The following is a 25,399-nucleotide window of genomic DNA, read 5'->3' as shown; positions in this document are numbered from 1 at the left end:
GGCATAGCCCATTATTTGAGAGGTCATCTTTGCGAGATGTATGTGGACGAGGGATAGGTGTGCCAAATTTGGCAGCCAGACAATAACAAATTTTGTCTCAAATTTTCCAAAAGATAGAAATTGATACAATAAGAGTAAATATGATAAATTGTCAATTTTAAACATTTGTAGTTTGTTTTAACCAAATAGTCTTTTCTTTTTTTTTAAAAAAATAAACTTATATCCTGGTATCAAGATTTTTTTAGACAAACTATCAGGCAGATTTTCCCATACTTATAAGTACATAAATTTAGCAGGTTAAGCTTTTAATAGTTAAATTAATTTTCAAAACTTAATTTTCAATTTACCAAACAACACTGAATAAAATAATAGGAATTAAACATATATAGTTTGAAACTTCTTTATAGGCAATAAGTTTGGCACCAAATTAATATTTGTGTTTTCACTTCATTCGGATCAACAAAGTGAATGACAGATAGAAATTACGATGGATGTTGGGCACAAAGGATACGAAGTTCGGATACTCGGACTCTATGCCTCGGGTCGCCAAAGGATGTGTCGGATCCGAGGCATGGTTTACTGAGCCGAGACGGAAGTTGAGTCGGCTCGGACTACACATTAGCAATCCGGGCATGCATCGGGTCGATCTTCTTATCGGATCGGCCAACGCAAGATAAAGCCTCATCCCGAATATCTTGGGACAAGATCCCCGACCCCGAAGCTCACGGGATCGGACGAAGACTGGAGATAGGCACGATCCTGTCTCCGTGATACCAGGAGAGGATCCCGCGCACGATATCAGGAGAAGAATCCTCGTACAAATAAAGGCTCCAGCAGCTATAAAAGGAGGACCTCCCTGGTCTAAAAAGGAAAAGGCAAGAACTTCTATCTCAAAACCCCTTAATACGCTTAGACCCGGAATCCAGGCCTGACTTTGGCATCGGAGGGTCCCCTGCTTAAGCCAGGGTCTCCTTTGTCCTCTTTTGGTGCAGGTACACGAAGGTCAAGTGGGTGAACCAGATTTTCGCATCAACAGTTTGGCGCCGTCTGTGGGAACGTGCAAAAAAGCCATCTCGTATTTCTATATTGAGTTCCATGGTGATGACTAGAAGGACGGTCCCTGAAGAAGATTTGAATGAGAATGCGATTACAGGGCCAGCGGGTCCAGCCGCGGTCCCCGCAGCCCAGAACCCACCTAACAACCGCCAACGAGGGGCGGCCAGAACAAGCAACAATCAGCGGGGTCGCAACGACGGGCGATTGGACCAGGAGGTTCAAGAAATCCGGTCCGATATGAATATGATGAAGCAGATGCTGGAACGAATGTATCAACAGCAAATGCAGCCACTCCCGCATCCTCAAGGAGAGACAGCGCACGTTCCGACGGCGGCGGTTGATCCTCAACCCTCCGCGCCGCAGTCTCTGCGGCCGAGCCAACCCCAAGGCGAGTCAGAACCATCTCCAGCGCAGTCGGCCAACGCTTCCCTGCCCCCGACCGATCTTCGACACGAGATAGAACGAAGAAGGCGCAACCGCCCTTCCATGGAAGGCACGGCCGAAAGCAGTGAACCTTGGAAGGCCGAGATTCAAAATTTTAAAAGAGAAGTACGGGAAGAAATGGCGAAAGAGATGGCAGACATAAAGCATGGCCGGAATATGTACTCGGCCAGATCCGAAGCTAAGGCATCCCCCTTTGTGGACTCGGTAATGAAGGCTCGGTTGCCCGAGAGGTTTCGCTTACCTCAAATCACTCCTTTCACCGGCAAGACCGACCCGACGGAGCATATCGAATGCTTCAGAACCTATATGGAGCTCCACGATGCCTCGGATGCAGTGATGTGTCGGGCCTTTTCTCTTACATTGACCGATGTAGCTCGGCTGTGGTTCAAACAGTTGAAACCAAAGTCCATCAGCTCATTCGTTGAGCTGAGCGACGCCTTCCTCACAAACTTCATCGGCGGAAAAAAGAAATTGAAGCCCCCTGCACATTTGAACAACATAGTTCAAAAGCAGGAAGAGCTATTGAAAGATTATATCAAGCGTTTCAATTTCGAATCCCTTCAAGTTCGAAAGCATTCAGAAGAAATGGCTCTCAATTCACTCATGCAAGGAGTTAGAGATAAGCCATTCTTGGCATCTCTAGACAAAACTCCGCCTGATACTTTGGCAGAATTTATGGCGACGTCAGATAAGTACGCAAACGCCGAGGAAACGCGAATTCTGTGCGAAACCAAAACCTCGGTCAAAGAGTCGGCCAAAAAGGAGGCCGACTCGGCCGGAGGAAGAAAACGCAAGGATGATCAAGCGCATGATGAGCGAAGGTTAGACAAACGGCCAGATCGAAGATTTTCCATATATACCCCCCTGAACAAGACTCAGGAACAGGTATTGATGGAAATCAAAAGCGAAGGCTTTGTCAACTGGCCCAGTAAGCTTAGGAGTAATCCTAATCGGCCGGATAAGGATAAATACTGCCATTATCACCGTGATCACGGGCATAACACAAGCGATTGCCGACACCTAAAGGAAGAGATCGAACGACTCATAAGGGACGGCCGACTCAAAGAGCATGTGGTTAAAGCTGGGGTAGCTGAGGGACGTCCGACCGAGACTCAGCCTATGGAAGAAATCCGGACAATTATCGGCGGCCCGCGAGGTGGGGGCGACTCGAACAATGCTCGAAAGAATCACGCGAGGAAGCTCAGTCAGCCTAAGTCCGAGCTTATGATCATAGATCGGCCACCAAAGGAGAAGAAAAGGGAAAGATATTGCATCTCATTCACAGAGGAAGATGCCCGAGGTATCCATCACCCCCACGATGACGCATTGATTGTCACCCTGACTATCGCTAACCGAAAAGTGTTCCGGATACTCGTCGATACGAGGTCATCTGCAGACGTGTTATTTACTCAGGCGTTCGACAAAATGGGGATCGAACGGTCCATGCTACGCCCAGTTCGGACCCCGTTGATCGGTTTTTTCGGAGGACAGGTGCTGCCTGAAGGGATTGTCTCGTTACCACTCACTGCTGGTAATACCCCATGTCAGACGACGATGATGGTTGAATTCTTGGTCGTCGATCAACCCTCAGTATACAACGCAATACTCGGCCGACCTTCATTGAGCCTCCTCCAGGCCATGGTATCCACATACCATCTTTCGCTTAAATTCCCGACCGAGTCGGGAGTAGGAATTGTCAAAGGAGACCAGAAGATGCGAGGCGTTGTTACATGATAGCCGTAAAGGGCGGCCGACAAAAGCCCGATCAACATATCAACGATCGAATCATTGGACCCCCGGGGCGAGAATCATGAACGAGGGCAACCGGCCGAAGATCTTATTTCAGTCCCCTTGGCCGAAACAGATGGGTCCAAGACGGTACGAATTGGCTCGTCCTTACAGTCTCCCTTGAAAGAAAAGCTGATAGCCCTGCTCCGTAGGTACGCCGACGTATTTGCCTGGTGTCATGAAGATATGCCCGGGATCGACCCCTCTGTGATAACTCACCGACTCAACATCGATCCGTCGTATCGACCGATCCGACAGAAGCGACGACCGCTCGGCCCTGAACGATACGCCATCATTGAAGAAGAAGTCAACAAACTCCTCCAGGCTAATTTCATAGAAGAAATACACTATCCTGAATGGGTCGCGAATGTCGTGCTTGTGAAGAAATCCAACGGGAAGTGGCGAGTCTGTATTGACTATACTGACTTAAATAAAGCCTGCCCAAAGGATAGCTTTCCGCTTCCGAGGATAGACCAGCTAGTAGATAGTACCGCCGGACATGAGCTTCTCAGCTTCATGGATGCTTATTCAGGGTATAATCAAATTGTAATGCATCAAACAGATAAATCAAAAACTACCTTTGTCACCGACAAGGGTCTTTATTGTTACCGAGTGATGCCATTTGGTCTGAAGAATGCCGGCGCAACTTATCAAAGATTAGTTAACAAAATCTTTGCTCGGCTTATAGGCCGAACCATGGAAGTATACATTGACGACATGCTCGTAAAAAGTATACACGCGGCAGATCATGTGAATGATTTGGAGGAAATGTTTCTCATCCTACGAAAGTTCCGGATGAAGCTGAATCCGAGTAAATGTGCTTTTGGGGTGGGCTCTGGAAAGTTCCTCGGTTTCTTGGTTAGTCAGCGAGGAATAGAGGCAAACCCTGAGAAGATAAAGGCTTTGGTCGATATGGAATCCCCTAAGACCATTAAGGATGTCCAAAGGTTGACTGGACGAGTCGCGGCACTTAATCGGTTCCTGTCCAGAGCCACGGATAAATGTCTCCCTTTCTTCAAACAGTTGAAAGGAAGACAAACAATGGGTTGGACGGAAGAATGTGAAGCGGCATTCCAACAATTAAAATCATATCTCGGTTCTCCGCCTCTCTTATCAAAACCCGAATCAGGGGAGTCCCTGCTCCTTTACCTAGCAGTATCCGAGGCAGCGGTTAGCTCGGCTTTGATACGAGAATCCGAAGGAAAGCAACTGCCGGTCTATTACGTCAGCAAAGCGTTATTGCCAGCAGAAACGAGATACCCAAACTTGGAAAAAGTGGCCTTGGCTTTGATAACTTCCTCTCGCCGACTCAGGCCGTATTTCCATGCCCATACCATCATCGTGATGACCGATCTTCCGCTCCGCCAGGTATTGCAGAAACCAGAAGCTTCCGGCCGACTCACGAAGTGGGCTATCGAACTGAGTGAGTTTGACATTCAGTACAGACCGAAGATAGCAATCAAAGGGCAAGCCGTAGCTGATTTTATTGCCGAGGGAACACCACCAACTAAACCCCCGATCGATGATATACCGAAGGATGTTGCAGTTCCAACAACAACCGCTCCATCGATCCTACCCTGGAAACTGTTTGTCGACGGTTCATCCAACTCGAAGGCAAGTGGGGCTGGGGTCGTGCTGGAAACCTCCGATCATACCTATATACAGTATGCCTTACGACTTGGATTCCAAGCGTCGAACAATACAGCAGAATATGAAGCATTGTTACTTGGCCTCCGAATCGCCGCCAGCTTGGGAGTCACGCATCTGAATGTTTTCAGCGACTCTCAGTTGGTTGTTAATCAAGTTACCGGCATATACCAGACACGGAAAGATCAATTAAGGGCATACATGGAAAAAGCGAAAGAACTTATCAATGGATTTCAACTCTGTCACGTCGCTCGGATCCCTCGTACAGAAAATAGCAAAGCCGATTTATTAGCAAAGCTAGCCTCCGCCGATGAAGATGATATACCCAGGTCCGTCCTTGTCGAACACGTCGATAAGCCTAGTATAAATGAACCAATTAGCGAGGCCGTCAATACAATTGACTCGGAACCATCCTGGACCGATCCAATCCGCCAATACCTTGACAAGGGAGAGCTGCCTGAAGATCGTGCCGAGGCTCGACGAGTTAAGATCCGGGCCTCCCGTTACACCATACTCAACGGAACCCTTTACAAGAAAGGATACTACGCCCCGTTGCTGCGGTGCCTCAAACCCAGTGAGGCAAACTATGTATTACGTGAAATCCATGAAGGACTCTGCGGAAACCACTCTGGAGGGCGATCTCCCGCCCACAAGGTCCTACGACAGGGATATTACTGGCCCACTATCCAACACGACGCTCGCAAGCTCGTCCAAAAATGCGACAAATGTCACAGGTTCGCGACAAATGTCAACCTGGCCCTTCGCATAGTGGGGCGTCGACATCATAGGTCCACTCCCTATGGGGAAAGGTCAGACCAAGTTTGCTGTGGTAGCATGGATTACTTCACGAAATGGGCCGAGGCAGAGCCATTAGCTAAAATAACCGAGCAGAAGATCACCGAGTTTGTGTGGAAAAATATTATCTGCCGATTCGGAGTACCCCGTACCATTATTACAGACAATGGAAGGCAATTTGATAACAGAAGCTTTCGCGAGATGTGCGACAACCTCAAAATTAGAAATGTCTATTCTTCACCTCATCATCCCCAAACTAACGGACAAGTTGCGGCGGTCAACAAGATTATTAAGCAACACCTTCGGACCAAGCTTGACCGGGCCAAAGGAGCATGGGCCGAAGAGCTCCCGAAAATTCTCTGGGCTTACCGAACTACAGCCCGAACCGCCACAGGAGAAACTCCCTTTTCACTCGCGTATGGCTCGGAAGCCGTCACTCCCGTTGAAATCGGATTACCTTCGGCTCGAGTCACTTCGTTCAATGCGGAAGAAAATGAAGAACTCCTTGCACTCGGGCTAGACCTTTTGGACGAACAAAGGGAAGTGGGGCGGTTACGCACGGAGGCACGGCAACGACAGGTGGCTCGGTTCTACAATACCCGAGTTAAGACCAGGAGGTTTCGAATCGGAGATATGGTTCTCCGAAAAGTATTTTCCAATACCAAGGAAGTTGGGTCGGGTACGTTGGGACCCAATTGGGAAAGGCCCTATATCGTCTCGGGCACCATCCGACCAGGAACGTATCGGCTAGAAGATCTAAACGGACAGTCATTGCCTCATCCTCGGAACGCTGAGCACCTCAAGGTTTACTATCCTTAGCTCGATACTCAATGTTTAAAAACTCTGAACTAAGAAAGATCAAAGCTAAGTCAAATGAATAAAACCAAGTATTTTCTTTCATTCATCGGCCATATGCGGGTACAACATGTGAATACATTTAAAAAAAAAAAAAAAAACAAGAAAAAGGGGCCCTGGTCACCGTCCTCCCGTAGGGTCAGTACCCGAAGCATCCTCGCATGTCTCGGCCTCATCCCCAGCAGCGGCTTCCGGATTCTCGGATTCCGAGGCTCCTCCACCCTCGATTTTCGAGAGATCGAGGTCAGGAAAGGATTTCTTTATATCTTTGATATATTCCAGATATCCGCTTTGGAACAAGCGATCCCTCTCATCCTCGAACTCCGCTGACTAAAGGAAAGTTTGGACAGCTTGGTCCCTCGCCTTCTCAGCCTCCCGAGTCTTCTCGTTGGCCTGCTGGACAAGCCTCGCCGCCTCAAGCTTAGCCCGAGCCAAGTCATCTGCACAAGAGGCATGGACTGCCAGAACTCGTCGGTTCTCTTCCTCAGCTTTGGAAAGGAGAGCCAACACCCGAGTAACCTCGGCTTGTGCTTCATCAAGGGCTCTCCTGGAGAGGGCCGCCTCTGCCTTTGCGTCTTCGGCAGCTTTCCGGGCAAGGGCCGCCTCGCCTGTCAGAACGCCGACCCGAATCTCGGCTTCCTCGCGTCGCCCTTCGGCTTCCGACAGAAGAGCCTGCATCCGATGAGCCGAAGATAACTCCTTGCTGGCCTTAATCAAGCAGGGAGCGAGTTCGAAAAGCACCCTCGCCGCATGGCCGACGGTTTGCGATGAGGGAGCGTTGTAGAGGCTGATGAACTCTTTTTCGCCCCCATGGGGCCCAGGGAACCATCCCCGACACCACTTTCTGCAGGACGGACGGTCCTCCTTGGCTCGTTTCCTCCCCTCTGGAGGATGCAGTCCTCGTCTCTTCTTCCCCTCTGGAAGATGCGGCCCTAGCCTCTTCCTCCTGTCTCGGAACATCCGTCGCAACATGTCCCGAGTCGGGTGCCGCCTGAGGTTCCGAGGCTGCGGCCACCGTCGCTTCCACCCTTTCTTCTGGGTCAGAAATTACAATGACTGAAGGGGCGGAAGAACTCGCAGGCTCCTCTTTCCGCACCACTCTTTGCCTCTTCGGCGGCCGAGGTTCCGACAGGAGAACTGATCGCGGAGGGGCCTTTAGCTTCGTAACCGCCCTAAGAGGAGGACGAGCTCCAGTCATTTCCGAGGGAGCCGGTTCGGGAGCACTCCTAAGATTGGGTCGAGCTTCGGGCAAATCTAAAAATAAAAAAAAAACGAAGTAAGTCAGGGAAAATTCAGAAGATGCATGAAGATACATTTTCAATTACCTGTGACGGCCGAGTCTAGACCTGCGAGATGAAGACGCTCCGGCTGTAAAAGCACCTTCCAGGACCTATCTGCTGGATCCAACGCCCTCAACTCTTTGATCCGAGCTGAAGCACTGGAGCCGAGCTTAGGCCGCTTCTTCGGAATATCTGCCAGACACAAGCCCATCAGACTCAGAGTATTACAAAAATAAAAAAGGGCGAGAGAGAAGAGCCCAGTCACCTGCTCTTTGGAACGCCCGAGGAACACGTGCCTCGCAGGACCCGGACTCAGCCGTCTCCCAGCGACCACAGGCCCAAAACCAACGTTCTCTCCAATGTTTGTTGGAAGTGGGAGGGTCAGTTATTAGGGAGCCGCCTCCGCCCCGCCAAGCAGCAAAGACATAAAAGCCGGGGTAGTTCGGGTTCACGCGAACTTGGTACAAGTGAAGAAACTCGTCGACTGTTAGCTATGGCTGTTCCATCTCAGCCCACAACACCGCGCACCCGAATAAGTTCCTCCACCCATTCGGAACTATTTGTCCCGGGGCAATCTGAATACGAGATAGAACTCCCCGGACAATGGCCTGAAGGGGCAGACGCAAGCCGCATTGTATTGAGACTTGGTAGATCGCGACCGCCCCAGCAGGAGGATGATCCGGCAAGTCATTCGGACGGGGGAGATAAGTGATAACCGATTCGGGGATGTGATACCCGATTCGGATTCTGTCTAAATCCGCCTCAGTCAAGACTGAAGGAACCGGGCCGCTTAGATCATCCCCCGATCCTTCTCCTTCGGACTCGGCGTGTGCCAACTCATCAACAGGAACCGACCCAGAGGTTCCCTCGGCAATCAACATTTCCTCTTCTTTCTCCTCTTCTTCCTCCATGCCCCTTGAAAAATTAGGCCTTCCCGGGCGGGTTAATAAAGACGACCCACCACGAGAAGGATCAACGGAGGCAGGGCGCTCCGCCGAAGCTTCAGCAACCCTCTCAGAAAGAAAAGCAGCGTTAGCATCGACTGTTATCTCTGTCAGTAAGGAGGGCGATTCCGCAACATTCCAAAAACGTTGCGCTTCGCCCTCATCTCCGGAAACTCCCTCCTGGGGACTTCGAGGACCTCTATCCGCCATTATCACTAAATAAAGAGGAAGGAAAGACTCACCGGAGAAAGAAAGGAAAACAGGAATGGCGAGAGGAGGTGCTGGCAGTTAAGAGAGAGGAAAAGAAGAAGACGCAAGGCCGAAAAGGTTCCAAGGGAAATGTAAAGCGGGAATGGCAATAAAAGTTCGAAATGCGGGACCCCCACCATTTTATAGAATTGCCATATGGCGGAAGCAATTAATGGGGAAATGATTCGACGCCTGCATCGACTCCCCCACTCGACACGTGGCGCACGTCTATTGACGATAATAATGCCCTTGCTACGTGTCCAACCCTCATTGGCGGGGTGAGCGATTTGACGGCTGACGGCGCATGCGATGTCAGAAACTGAACCGTCTTCCGTCAAAGGTGACACAGATGCATTAAATGATTACTTGCTGTCTCGGACTGAGCTATGAACCGACTCAAAACTCGCTACTCCTAAGTGTCATATGAAACACACGGAGTAAGGGGGCTTACTGTTGGGCACAAAGGATACGAAGTTCGGATACTCGGACTCTATGCCTCGGGTCGCCAAAGGATGTGTCGGATCCGAGGCATGGTTTACTGAGCCGAGACGGAAGTTGAGTCGGCTCGGACTACACATCAGCAATTCGGGCATGCATCGGGTCGATCTTCTTATCGGATCGGCCAACGCAAGATAAAGCCTCATCCCGAATATCTTGGGACAAGATCCCCGACCCCGAAGCTCACGGGATCGGACGAAGACTGGAGATAGGCACGATCCTGTCTCCGTGATACCAGGAGAGGATCCCGCGCACGATATCAGGAGAAGAATCCTCGTATAAATAAAGGCTCCAGCAGCTATAAAAGGATGACCTCCCTGGTCTGGAAGAAAAAGGCAAGAACTTCTATCTCAAAACCCCTTAATACGCTTAGACCCGGAATCCAGACCTGACTTTGGCATCGGAGGGTCCCCTGCTTAAGCCAGGGTCTCCTTTGTCCTCTTTTGGTGCAGGTACACGAATGTCTAAGTGGGTGAACCAGATTTTCGCATCAACAATGGACATTAGGCAGGTTTCATATGTCATTATCCCCGTATTTCCTGTGGTGTGAACTACTTGAGTTTTTGATATATTTTAATTTCGTGCTGTACAACCAAAACGAGCAGACAAGGTGGATGGATAACGTTGATAAAACACATGCACTGTGATGTGGTGGTATTTGATTGCACCGTCAGCTTTTGTCTAAGATAGCTGGGTTGAGTGCTTATGTATGCATGCATTATGGTGGAATCTACACCAAGTAACACTTTACATGCTGTAGAAGGGGTTGCGGACTGGGTACTTCCTGCACGTCACGAGATAAGGATATGCTGGGGTTTTGAGAGCCAGTATGTCACGTATAAATGGTATATATGGATGGATGCATATGGATAAACACATGCATAAATGTAGGGCTCAAATGTACTGTGAATTTTAAAATCCATGAAAATCTTACAATGGATCAAATGCAATTTTACAAGACTAAATGTAATTCCATCCCGCGTAATCGCAGCCTTTATCACCGAATGATCAAAGGAATTTTATGGAACCAAATACAATTTAATGCCGTAGAGTACTCGCCAAACGCCCTTAAGAACCCTAGTCCGTCCCTATCTTAGGATAGGCAGTGAAGTACTCGATCCGTGCCTTGTCGTAGGTGTACAACTGTAATATGATGGGATCTAATTATTCGGCCCTGGAAAAAAGATTTGATGTAAAATAAAGTTATTCCCTAGGGTATGCCCAGCCACGTAGAGCAGAATCTATGACAGCTGTCATCCAATCGAATATCACCTCATTGGGATGGGATTGGATCACGTGTTACTAAGGGCCTGTTGGCCAGGTGCATTTGGTGGTATTAGATGGGATGGTGTTCATAATCCTATCTAATACAACTAGTTGATATGTTTCGGAAATGAAAACCATTTTGAGGTTGGTGCCCAAACACCTTGGTTATGGGTGGGAAGTGTTGTGTGGGTGTTACATCTACCATAAGGCTCACCTCTACGATGTGTTATGTATCCACGCTGTCCATTTGTTTCTCCGAATCATTGTAGAATGGGGTAACGAAAATTATTAAGATACAAATCTCAGGTGGACCACACCACAGAAAACAGTGGTGATTGATTGTATTACCAGTAAAAATTCCAAAGTGATTTGCAAATCTAACTTGTTGGTAATGTCAAGAAGATCTGGATGAAGGGAAAAATGGAAAGATCAGATTAATCTAAAACTTTTGGCCCACAAAAGATATTTAATAGTTATTCATCATTATTTCTTTTGGCACGGTCTACCTGGGATTTATATCTTCTTATAGTTTGAGATAGGTTCCTAAAATACGATAGGAAAATAGATGGACGGCGTGAATATACATAAAAATATATCAAGGTGGGCCCCACACGGGTGTTACGCGGATAAAAGCTAATCCGCTCCCTAATGTGAGTTGTGACATGGAGACATTGTCCTCACTTCTTTTGTGGTGTGGTCTACCTAAGCTGTGGATCCGCCTTAGTTTTGGGCTGATGCACTAAAATGATCTCCGAAAATGGATGGACGGTTTGATATTAACACGTACATCTTAGCGGGGCCAAAAAACTTGGTGACGTCAACACATCACTGAGGTAGGTGGTGTGTGGTACACCACGCAATCCGCTTCCAAACGATCTACCCAAAATATGATATGGACGCATTACGACATTATCGGGTCCGAGTGTGACATCCGCACCTTGAAAAGAGAAGGGCCGACAACCTACTAGTTGCTAGGTGGTCCAGCCCTTTTCCAGCCATTCGATTGGAATCTTGTGCTTTAAAGCTACATACAGAATTTTTCATATTATCTGAAGGTCGAGCCTGCACATTGTAGTGGGTCCCCTGGTTCAAGATATGATGAGACTGCACCGTTAATTATTCATGCACTGACATCCACCTGTTGAGAGGTTCAGGAATTTTTTATCTCCAAGTATTTTAGTGTATGGACCACTAACATTGGGTATTATAATGCATCACTGAATGTGGGTCTCACTTTCATGAGACGGTCCACCTCAGAGAGACCTGTTAATGTGGGAAGTCGATTAGGTGCGGCCCTGGCCCCACCTAAGACGGTGTAGCCCTTACCGTGGGGCCCATGTTGATGTATTTATCCTATATCTACGCTGTCCACCCGTTTTCCTAGATCATTTTAGGGCATGATGTAAAAACATGAGATGGATGGAAGTCTCATGTGGGCCATGCCATAGGAAACAGTGGTGATTGATCGTTAGAAACTTCTAGTCAGTCATAAAGATTTTGGATGAAGCAGATATTTGTTTTTTTTTTTTTTTTAGTAACAGTTGTGAGATGATAAGTAATAGTTAGAAGGTGGGGTTATATATGCACATACAAAAAAATGACTTTACGTAAAGAAGTGCAATAAAATACAAAAGTAAATACTCACAATCATAATCTCTTACATGGATCAACTATCATAGTCAGCTACATAGATCAACTATGAGAAGCCTCTATGTAAGATTTGCTGTGTAATGGATAAAAAATAAGTTCAGCGTATGAACATAGACCTGAATTATAACTAAAAAATACCATTAAGGATTACTTTTACTAGACTATCACTAATCCTATGATAGATTAAGCTATTATAAAATAATAGATTTGATTTGTTTGATGTAATTAATTATTTGCGTGATGTCCCTTCTTTTGTTAATCTTTAGTTATTTATATATCTCTTCTGTTACTCTCCTTCAATCTTTTAACCATCCTTCTATTGTTATGTTTCTTATAACTGCTCCCTTTCTTGCAGCAAGTTATGTTTTAATCCTTTCGATCATGTCTTGCCCTCCAACTGTGCTTCTGGCTTCTAAACGTCTAGGTTGCATTGCTTCATTGATCATTTGATAACGTGTAGCACCAAATTGGTGCCATCTATGATTATGTTAAAAGTGTACCAAATATCTTCAAAAATCTTTTGTGTATTACCAATGTCACGTACAATGTTAGATGCCAGTTGTCTATTGGCTATCTCTAGAACGATCGGAAATAAGGTACAACATTGCCCCTAATGTCACTTCGCCTTTTGGTAAAAGGTGACAACGATGTTGGTTCATTGCCCCATGCAATTAATGCAATTCGGCTCTCGTCCATGTGTCAACTTCCCATTGATTTTGCTTGACCGAGGCGAAAACTGAACGACGATTCTGCCTCATTCTACGACAATCCTTACGATTAGAGCTGGGCAAAATCCGACCCGATTCGATGGATCCAACCTGATCCGATCCGAACCGAATGCCAGGATCGAATCGAGTAGGCCCACTCAGATTCGATCGTACATCGGATTGAGTTCGGATCAGTGGCCGATCCGAAATCCGCTCAGATTCGGACCGATCCGATCCGGTCAGGTCATATGAAGTTAAAATATCATATGAAGTTAAAATAAAGCCGTTGAGTGTTTGCATCTTTAATCGTTGAGAAATAAAAGGCCGGGGTTAAACCATTTCCCAAGAAAGGTGAGCCAGTCGGTGGCGCATTGATGAGGCTACGTTGGGTAGGAGTATCGGACCTTGAAACTCGGAAGCGGTGGTGTACCACAAAAGCGGATTGAAGTAACTCATTATACATACTGAGTAAAGTCTGTGAGCCCAACTGTCATTCATGCAATTTATTCACTCCCTCCATCTCTTTTAACAGATAATTTTGGGGTTTTATTCCAAAAATGGAGTGTATCCAATGCACACCACTAGAAACAATGTGAATTGAACATCTACCATTGAAAAATTATTGGGGGCCAAAGAAGTTTTAGATCAAGCTGATGTTTGTTTTTTCCCTTCATTCCTGTCTTTTTGATCTTATGAACAGGTTTGATGATAAATAAACATCACTAGGGCCTTATAAAGTTTTCAACGGTAGAAATCAATACTTTTACTTTTTCCTGTGGTATGATTCACTTGAGCTTTGGATATGCATCAATTTTGGGTTCAACCCCTAAATTGATATGGAAAAACGAATGGACGGCATGGATAAACCACATGCATTCAAGGTGGGCCCCAACACAGTTTACTCGGTATGATAAGAGAGTACTAAGTTACTTAGTACGCAATCCAATTTCATGCTATGCACGTCAACACACAGCTATACAGCTAGTGTAGATAAGTGTTGTGCGAAGAGTAGTGGAGACGCACCTCGAGCTCCAAGTTGTACCAACAGCTCAAATGAGATCAAAGTTACATGGCCCCCAGAATGATGTATTTATTATATCCATACTGTTTATACATTTTTCGAGATCATTTTAGAGCATTTAAAAAAATAAAAATTGAATCATATCAAAAGCTCAAATGGACCACACCAAAAATAGTAGTGAGGATAATGATTTTCATCGTTAAAAAAATCGTAGGGCTCACCATAATGTTTATTTTCCATCTAATTTGTTAATAAGGTTAAAAATACATGGATGAAGAGGAAAAACAAATTTCATATTGATCCGAAACTTCTGTGATCTCTAAAAGGGTTTCAATGGTAAACGTTTAATCCCCCACTGTTTTTTGTAGTGTGGTCCAACTGATATTTATATCTGTCTTATTTTTCGGCTCAAGCATTAAGACGAGCTCTCCAAATGGATGGACGGTTTGGATATAACACATACCTCATAGTTTGACCTACAAAACTTATTGACGTCAATACACCACCGGCTAATCCGCTTTTGATTCTGGCTTGTACTCCACATCTCCACTCACTTTAGGTCTTCTATCCCATTCCCGCCCATTCTCCTTCCGTACCCAACCCGATCCGACTCTATATCCCTGACCGAGTTGGACTTGGTTCGGGTCTGGCCTGCATTACATTGGATCAGATTGAGTCAGCTGACCCGGACTCAGTCACGGATCGGATCAAGTTCGGGTCAGTTAGTTGAAAAATTCGAATCGAGTCGAGTTGGACTCAATCCAGTCCGACTCGACTTGATGCCCACCTCTACTTGTGACATGCTGCATTCAATCGTCTTATATGACTACCATGGAGAGTTGGTTTTGCCTTTCTCACCTCGTGTCCCTAACTTTCCTTTCTCTTTCATTCAAACTCATTTCTTCACTCAAATTTATTGCAATCACCATGGCTGCCTCCTCTACCACTACTCTAGTTTTTCAGTTTTGGCCAATGCACGCCAGAATATTCTGATAGTTGGGTGTTATATTTGGAGGATAGTGCGCCGGGAGCCTCTGCACCGGCCAAAATTATCTGAAAGTTACGAACTATCTCAAAGAAAGAGGCGATGTGGGCAAATTATTTTGATCATAATTAAGTGTGGAGTTCTAATTCATTTGCTATAAATCTATTTCATGTGTCTGTTTACTGCCATTTCCCAACATAGGAGACGTTTGTGGGCTCCCTTAGTAAATGTCCTGAATCTCTAGCATGTGCACATAAGATTCTCTGCTAGATAACTCTAGCCTACTTCACTAAGTACCTTCCCAGGGTAGCTTTCTCTAAAGCCAGGAAACAATAATTAAGCTTGTGTGGAATCCACGTCATAGTACAGCTCACTGGAATTTTGGAATACTTTTATTTTTGCATGTTTACATCTTCCTAATCAGGGAAATCAAATGAATGGATTGGATGGTATATAAACACCAGGGTGGGACATATACAAAACTAACTATGAATATCCCAATGGCCACCGGATGCGGTTAGGGTGGTTACCCCAACAAGAGCCGGATAGCCTGTGTTAGAGCTATGTAGTGCCACCATGATGTATGTGTTTTATCTGTGCGCCTTCTCTGTGGGTGTGTGTGTGTGTTTTTTTTTTCCCAGCTCATTTCAGGACGTTAACCCAAAAATGATGTAGATCCTAAGCTCAAGTAAAGGGGATTAAATGCTTGCTATCAAACACTTTTTGAAAACCCACTACAATATTTATTTCAATCTAACCTATTTATAACCTCACATGAACCTACAAATATCAGCTTGATCCAAAACTTCAATATTGCTCCAAGAAGTTTTCAACAGTTAGAGCTTAATCACCACTGTTTCTTGTGGTTTCATCCACTTGAGCTTTGGGTCTGCCTTATTTTTGAACTAAAGCCCTAAAATGACTTGAAAAAAATGTATGAAAAGCATGTATAAAATATATACATTATGATGGGGCTAAAGAACTTTGACACCCGCAGTCTGGCAGTGTTGGAATTAGCCAAACCACGTCCATTGGAACTGTTTCCTATGAGATGGCCCACCAAAGTCTTGGATCATCTTTTTTTTTTTACACATTCAGTGTCACAACTACACACCACACAATGGACACTCGAACCCATGACCTTGGCGCTGAAACTCTTGTGAGTCTGCCACTAAGCCATGCGTAAGGACCCAAGTCTCTAGTCATTGTGAGTTTTAGGCTGAGGATGAACATGAGGCAGGTTATCTAATGGACAGGGTGGAGCTAAGAAAGTTCCCACCCACGTCATGCTCCGATGGCCGTAGGTACCTAAAGGTTAGGGTCAGGTTCCGGATTAGCTGAGACCTCCGCTTCACCCAAGAAGGTGAGGCCCTTAGGACCCTTACCGAGGGATTAACACGGCCCCACCTTGATGTACGTATTATGTATCCACACCGTTCATCCCTTCTTATAGATCATTTTATGGTATTATCCAAAGAAATGAAGCGGATCCAATTATTAGGTGGGCCATACCATAAGAAAAAGTGGTGATTGATTGTGCTACATTAAAAATTTCTTAGGCCGCACCTTAATGTTTCTATAGTGTTTATTTACCATCCAATCTGTTGACAAGGACACATATCCTTGTATGAAGGAAAAAAACAAATGTTAGCTTGATCCAAAACTTTTCTGCCCCATTAATGGTCAATCAACACTGTTTCCAATGGTATGGTCCACCTGATAATTGGGTCTGATTCATTTTTTGGATACTCTCATTAAATGATCTGGAAAAACGGATGGACGGCATGGATACATAATACATACATCTAGAAGGGCCCAACAGTAACCCCACGGTAAGGGCCGTCTTAGGTGAGATCAGCGTCTAACCTAAATTACCTAATCCACTCTCCAATCGGTGATGTATTCTTTCGTAATAACCATCACATCATATGCAATCGAAACTGCGTCGTCTCGAGGCCAATCGTTTGGACCACACAAGTTAATCTCCACCTAGCAGATAACTTCCAAACTGTTAAGTTCACATGTCATCCAATCCTTTCAATAGGTTGGTCCCACTAATATGAGATTATCTGCTGAAAAATTGAGCCATGTCCATTGATCAAGTGGGCCATACCGTGCAAAACAGTGTCTACCCATTGATAAATTTTAAAAAATACAAGTGTGGTCTACTTACTGGGTGGATATGGCTGGTTTTTGCATAATATAATTCTTCTTGTGGTATTAACCTATTAGACAGGTTGGATGCTGCACGAAGTTAATATTTTAAAAGTTATGCGTGTGGACTGTTAACTTGTGGTCAAGCCTGTTGGAAATGAGACTTGTTGTATATTAATTTTGTGTATGTTAATTGGATAGGAATGGTCGACATGTAGCCAATAAATCCGGTCACTAAAAAACCATGACCTACTAATAGTCAATAAATCCGGTCATTAAAAAACCATGACCTAGGAATATAATCTGGCCGTCCTATTTGTCAGGTGGCCCACAATTATTTTAGAGAAATAGACAGTTGAGAAAATATATGGTATACGTCCATATTCAATGATACACGTGTTGCTATCTGATTAGTATGCCGTGTTTGATTTTTTGGTCCATTTTTATGTTCACGGTGTCATGATTGCTTGATTCACCCATGCGTAGGGGTGTACACGAGTTGAATCGGCCACTTGTTGACCATAGCTCGAGCTTAGCGTGGCTCAGTTCTCGAGCCTGAATGGCCAGCTTGGCTCGTTTCGGTCAGCAGCTCCAACCAGTTCAAGCTAGTGCAACATTTTCACAAAAACATGAATTGTACCTTCAAAATCTCACTGTATGTAAAATAACGTTTTACAAGTATTTCATCAAACACATTCTAAGGAACATAAAAATCAAGAAAAAAAGGGTATTTATTTCGTATACATGCCTTCTTTGCCACCAACCACACTGCGTTGAGTCATTTCATCAAACACCTGGTGAGCAACATCAATATCAAAGTAATTGAGTCACCGAACTAGTTCGATTCAAGTTGGGTTCAATCCGAGTCAAGTCAAGTTCGGGCAAGCTCGAGCTCCGTTCAAAATTTTTTCGAGATAAAAAAATCAGCTCGACTCGGCTCGAACTTAATTTCGAACCGAGTCGAATTGAGCTTTTTCGAGTCGAGACGAGCGAGCTAACCGAGTTAACTCGATTCGTGTACAGTCCTACCCACACGTGTTTGATGATGGCACGTGTGCTGTAAATAGCTTGAGCACTTCCATGTGAAAGGGAGCTAGATACCTCCAACACTTCACCACCATTTTTAAAATGTTGTCCTCACATGTGGCATTTATGTACATTTATCATACACAATTTATATAGAGCATTCTACCCAAGATATTCTAATAATATATCTATCCAATGAATGGTTATAAGTAAAATAGTTGGTGGGCCAAATTTAAAAAGAAAATCAAATGGTTAATATTAAATTTTTAGTATATTTTTTGGGTTATGCTTTAGATAGGTTTGCAAGTATTCCATGCATCAGTTGAATTACTTATAAGTTTTATTTCTTAAATATACTGGTCAATAGTTCAAGTGGTAGATTGAGTGAAGATAACTTGTCTTAACATTGATGCCTTGATTAACAATTTCCAAAAAAATACAAACAGAAAACACATTTGAAAACAGATCATTATTTAAACTTTCTCTTATATATACAAATTTTGTAATTACTATCTTTTCATCTTTTCATATAAGTAATTTCTTTTCATGTATATAATAATTTATTTCATATATATATATATATATATATATTTATTGTATATCTCTATGAAAGTCACATTAAGGCTAAAAGATCGCGGGGCTGTTAAGCATTGTCTACATTGCCATTTTACGTCTTTGTCATTGAGTCCTCTTTATCATTATTAATATCACAGTTCTCATGGCTGCTTGCCAGTACGTCCAGAGCCATCTGTTCATCGTCTCAGAAAACTCATTACAGTCTGCCTCATTCATGCACCAAATAGCTACTAGATCCTGAAATTCTTCGCCTATAAGCTTACCTGCCCCAAACCAATACATCAGCCATTGCCAAACGTACGTCAGCACACCTACATCATTACATCTTCACCAAATGTTGTCAACCTTGCCTGGTTGCCTACCAAGGTTAATGTGGTGAAAGGACTAAACGTGCATAAAATCCATACCGTCCATCAGGTAGCTATTCCTTGTTTGGCCTTAACTGCAAAAATTAGGCTGATTCAAGATTCAGGTGGCCACTGAATTAAACCTGAAAGCACTAAATTCATGAGGTATGGCCCACCTGATTTTTGTAATACACTAATTTATTTATTTTTTGGATAATTCTTTCATCCTGATTGGGTAAATCAGATGAATGGATTGGATGACATATAAACACCACAGTGGGACCTATGCTAAACTAATGGTAGTCATTTTATCTCTACTGTTTCCTAAGGTGTAGCTTATATGAGTTTTTTATTATCATGATTTTTTTGTTATATAAATGAAATGAAGCAGTGTACCTGATGGAGATCCGGACGTGCATATCCTGTGAAAGACTTTTGCAGTAAGTTCATCTACTGAAAAACATAGCTGGAGCCACCATAATGTTTGTGAGAAATTTACCTATTCATATATTTTGTGAGCCCATGGTAGAACTTGAGACGGAAATTTATCAGGATCCAAGACTCAAGTGGGCTACACTAAATGAAAAGGTAGTTAGGGAAATTCCTAAAGTTGAAATCTCCTGGGTTGACAGTAATTTTTACATGCCATCTATACCATTCGTAATGTCATTTTTGCAGGATGAACTGAAAGCACAAATATTATCCTGGTTTAAAACTTTTTTGACCCCAAGAATATTTCAAGTGTAGACATTTAATTCTCACATTTTCAGCCCACTTGAATCTTGGATCCCGTTCATTTTTGGCCTCATGTTCTAAAATGAGCTCACAAAAAGAATGGACGGGTAGATTTCGGACAAACATCATGGTGGCCCCACTTTAAGTTCCTGGCTTTCTGGTAAAGGTTTTGGCAGGAAATCCGTGACCGAGAGTGTGGATCTGGTGTGGCGCTTGATTTGTGAAAGAAGTGACGTGTAGATAACTCGTTGCCGAGCTACTACGAGCAGTTCACAGCAAACCATACATTTCCATAACTCGAGCTTACCTCGAATGAAATATGCATGTGCCGTAAGCGCAGAGGTATACTTGTGCCCGAGGCTGTGTGTGTGCCAGAGAGATGTTTGTGACAAATCTACTCCTGTCCATCTATTTTTAAAGACCACAATAGGATAGGAATCTAAAATTCAAGCGTATCCAAAACTAACATGGGCTATATCATATGAAACAGTGGGGATCGAATGGATAGGATGACAGATGTTTTGTATCCAGATGATAATTGTTACTATAGTATATTTGAGTGGTAGTAACCATGCGAACAGTTTAGGTGGCGTATAAAAATCATGGTCAATTTCAGAAAGGTTTCAATGGATGTTTCATTTCCACTGTTTCATCTGTGGTGGCCTATATGACGTTTGGATATTCCATCGTGGTCTTTAAAAAACAGATGAACAGAGTAGATTTTTCAAGGACATCTATGTGGTACCCACACGGCCCCAGGAACATTGAGAGCGAATTGCATGTGTTTTTTAGAATCATATTATATTTTGGTCTTTAAAAACAGATGAACGGAATGGGATTTTCGCAGACATGTGGGGAGCAAGATCTCTCACTGTTTCGTTTGTGGTGGTCCACAGGAATTTTGGATATGCCTGATTTTTAGAATCCTATTTTATTGTGGTATTAAAAAAATAGATGGACGATTGGATTTATCACGGTCATCTCTATGGGCCCCACACAGCCCTGGCACAGGTATGCATTTCTCATCATAATAACGTGTCCCAGCAAACCTCCACGGGTCGAACTTTGCTGAGGACACGTGCTCCAAGTAAAGTTTTGCTAAGCCCACTCGTGTAAAAGTCAACCACCTCATACGCCAACGTGGCAGGCAGGTGAAATATCCGAGCTGTCCATCGAGTGGACGTCATTGAGATGTCATTATCCAAAGATAAAATGTTTACACACGATAGGTATGTCCTGTATTAAAAATAAGATCTATTACTAAAACATATCTTTTCCCGAAGTGATGAAAACCACTTGATATAACCGCCTGCCTTCATTTACTTTATAAAATAATAAAATATTTCTAATTAAAGGCACACCTGATGTAGAAGAGAAAGTGGCTCTTAATATTTTTGGATTCCAAGTTAGATGGGATTATCATAATGTTTGTGAGAAATTTATTTTGTTCAATTATATGTCAAATCATTTTATAACATGAGTCAAAAAATGAGATAGATCGAAAGCTCGAGTGGGCCATACAACGGAAAAAGTGAAGATTGTATACACATCGTTGAAATATTTTGGCACCGCAGAAGCTTGGGATGAAGCTAATACTTTTATTATTTCAACTCCTTATAGTAACAAGGACTTTATGAACAATTAGGCTACTTTATAAATAATTAGGATTGCATATAAACATTATGATCGAACTAAAACACAGAAAATATTAAATAGTAAGCAATTCCATTCCATTATTTCAACTCATGTGGCTCACTTGTGTTTTAAGATTTGTCTTATTCTTAGTCTTATATTTTAAAATAACATGAAAAATGAGATTAACGGGGTGAATTTCTCATAAATATCAAGGTTGACCACCCTTGTATAGTGAGATTTCATTCAAATGTCACATCACAATGGCAGATTTGGCAAGAGAGAAAATGGATTAGGTTTTGATCTAGTCTCATTCAACGCGGTGTCTTTCTTAATGTGGAGCCCACCTATATGTAGTTTCCTTACATCTATGCCATCCGGTCATTTTTGGAAACTCATTTTAGGACACAATTCAAAAAATGAAATAGGTTTAAACCTTGGGTTGACCATAGTATAAGAAACAATGGTAATTAGCCATTAAATTTTTTTTTTTTGGGCCATAAAAGCTTTGGATCAAGGTGATATTTGTGCAGTCTCTTCATCTAGGCCTTTTTAACCTTGCCAACATATTCTATTGAAAATAAACATTCCTGCAACCTCCATAAAGTTTTTAATAGCGTGAACTTAATAATGAATGTTTCCTCTAATTTGATCCATATAAGATTTGAATCTTCTTCATTTTTGGGGTAGTGCCCTCAAAAGAGCTGTTAAAATGAATGTACAATGCGGATGCAAGTAAAATATATTAAATTCAGACCCACAATTAGGAATACACTAACCCCGGTAAATCTGGGATACACAAAACCATGCTATTAATATCAGGAGCAGATTGCGTCGTAACACAGTATGCGAATAGTACTATGTAGACTTTGTGGGGCTCACCTAGATTTATATATTTTATCTGCTTAGTCCAACCATTTTACAGACTAATTTTAGGGCTTGAGCCCAAAAATAAAGCCTTCAAGGCTCAAGTGAGCCACACCATAAGAAATAGTGAATGAAACGTTTATCAAGAAAATTTACTTAGGGGCTACAAAAGTTTTGGATTAAGATGATATTTGTGTTTTCACTTCATCCATGTTTGTGTGACCTCATGAACAAGTTAGATGGCAAATAAATATTATAGTGAGCCCTATGAAGTTTTTAATGGTTAGAATTCAATCACTATTGTTTTCATGTGGTGTGGTCCACTTGAGATTTGGATCTAACTCATTTTGAGATAGTTCTCTACAATAATCATCCAAAATGGATGGATGGTATCAATAAAACATATATATTATGGTGGAGCCCACGGAGAACTGTTTAGTAGCCACCTTGATCTGATAGCATTTATAAGTAATCCAATGGGGAAGTGGATGTTGAAAAACAGATGTCTTAAATCTTGGTTCATCGAGATGCTCGACTAGTCGAAGGACTGACTCGACTAATCGAAGGTTCTTTTGACCAGTTGAAGACAGTTTCTATTAACGGTGTATTTGGGATTTTCGGGACACTCAACCAGTCGAAGCTCAGACTCGACTAGTTGATGGTTACGCAGACGGTGCGTTGTTTATGCGCGGACTGCGTAAATTTGAGGCGGTTTCTAGGGAGGTGCGTAAGTGGGGTTTCCCCATTTATAAATAGGAGTCCTTATGTTCATTCTCAGGCATGCTAAGGCTTCCTAAATGCCTTCTAAGGGTTTCTAAAAAGGTTCTAAGATTATCAAAAGGTGTACCAAGGGTGAGATTCGAGATTGTTCGAATCGGGTAAGTCCTTTTCTCTTTGTAATTTATGCTTTCATAGTGGAATTATGTCGCTTTGTGTCATGGTTTTTTTCCAAAAAGTTTTTCCATGTTAAATCTTTGTGTTCTCTTTTGATTGCTTAGTGCTCTTGGATTGCTATCCTAAATCCATATCTGTGTGATTCCGCAACATAAATCCCAACAAGTGGTATCAAAGCAATCGTTGGGGCACAGATCTGAATCTGATGGATAAGCAATAATGGTAAACACTAGATATGATATTGAGAAGTACTCAGGGAAAAATAATTTTGAGTTATGGAAGATCAAGATGATCAGTTCCTTAATTAAGTAAGGTGAAGATGATGCTCTTGAGGAGCGAAAGTCTACTATGATTGATGATGATTGGAATACTCTTGATAAGAAGGCCTTATCATTGATCCGTTTATGTCTCACAGATGAGGTTCTCTACAATGTCATGAGGGAGAAAGCTGCGGCTAAGTTATGGACGAAGTTAGAAGATGTCTATGCGAAAAAATTCTCTGAAAATTGCCAACACTGGAAGTAGTAGTGGTATAATTTCGAGATGACAGAAGGTGGAGATTTGGAGACTCACATCAAAAACTTTAATAAATTAGTTTACAAATTGCTGGATATGGAGGAAGTGATGAAATATGAAGAACAAATATGTATGTTGCTGAATTTTCTTCCGACGTCGTATGAGTCATTTAAGGACACAATGTGCACAAATAAAACCTTGAGTGTTAACACCATTATTTCAGCCCTTTAAGGGAAAGCCATGAGAAAGCTTAACAACGACATGGGGACATCTTCCGATGCACTGATAACGAGAGATAAGAATTCTGAGCATGGTGCAGGATCTTCAGGGTCAAGATCTAGGTCCATGGGAAAAGGCAAAGGTAAGTAAAGTGCTAGAATTGTGGGATGGGAGGACATGAAAAATTATTATACAAATACTAAATATAAGAGAGAAGATTCTGAGGCTTCGTACAGAGAGGCCAACGCTGCCATGTCAGATGGATCGAGTGGATGTGATGGTGATGTTTTGTCTGTGTTTACGATCAAACAGCCATACGATGATCGTAGGGGCGAGTGGATTATAGACATAGGGGCATCCTTTACATGACTTCTCATCAGAGTTGGTTTATCAGCTATATGGAGTGCGATGGTGGACATATATTTATGGGCAATAATAGTGCCTGTAATGTTATGGCTGTTGGTACGGTACATGTTAAGATGTTTGATGGGACAAAGCATACCCTGACTGGGGTGAGGCATGTTCCTGACATGAAGAAGAGCCTGATTTCTCTTGGTGTACTTGAGGCAATGGACTGTAAGTTCACAAGTATTAATGGTGCTTTTAAAGTATTTAAGAGGGCATAGGTAATCATGAAAGCGCAACGACTCGGTAACATGTACAGGTTGATCGGTAACACTTAAAAAGGTGGAGCTGTAGTGGTTGTAGCGGATTCTATCTCTGCACGTATGTGGCATGTTGGGCATGGCCACATGAGCGGGCAGGGCATGAAGACTGAGATGCGCGGACAGAGATACAGAGTAGGTGGAGCAACCACCTGTGAAAAGAATCATACGACATAATCGCAGGATATTGGCGAGGTACATGGACGACTCCAATATCGCAAGAGATCTGTCCTCTATTTAGATGGCTCTAGGTGAGCTTGATTCTGAGAAGTGAAAGGTGAGTATGGGCGATGTGATGGACTCGTTGTACCAGATTAACACACGGGAACTGATGGAGCTTCCAGTGAGCTGAGAATCGGTTGGATGCAGGTAGATCTTCAGGAGGATGCAACATAAATACAGAGCGAGGTTAGTAGTGAAGGGTTATGTTCAGATAGAAGGGATTGACTTCTCAGATATACTCACGCCAACGACATAGCATGTGTCTATTAGATTCGTGATTGACGTTGCTTGGCCAAGGCGATCTTGAGCTGAAAAGGATGGAGGTGGAGTTTGCACTTCTGCACGAAAAATTGGAAGAACA

Source organism: Magnolia sinica, chromosome 1 (genome assembly GCF_029962835.1).
Source record: "Magnolia sinica isolate HGM2019 chromosome 1, MsV1, whole genome shotgun sequence".
In the NCBI taxonomy this organism is placed as follows: domain Eukaryota; kingdom Viridiplantae; phylum Streptophyta; class Magnoliopsida; order Magnoliales; family Magnoliaceae; genus Magnolia; species Magnolia sinica.
This window is presented reverse-complemented; position numbering follows the sequence as displayed.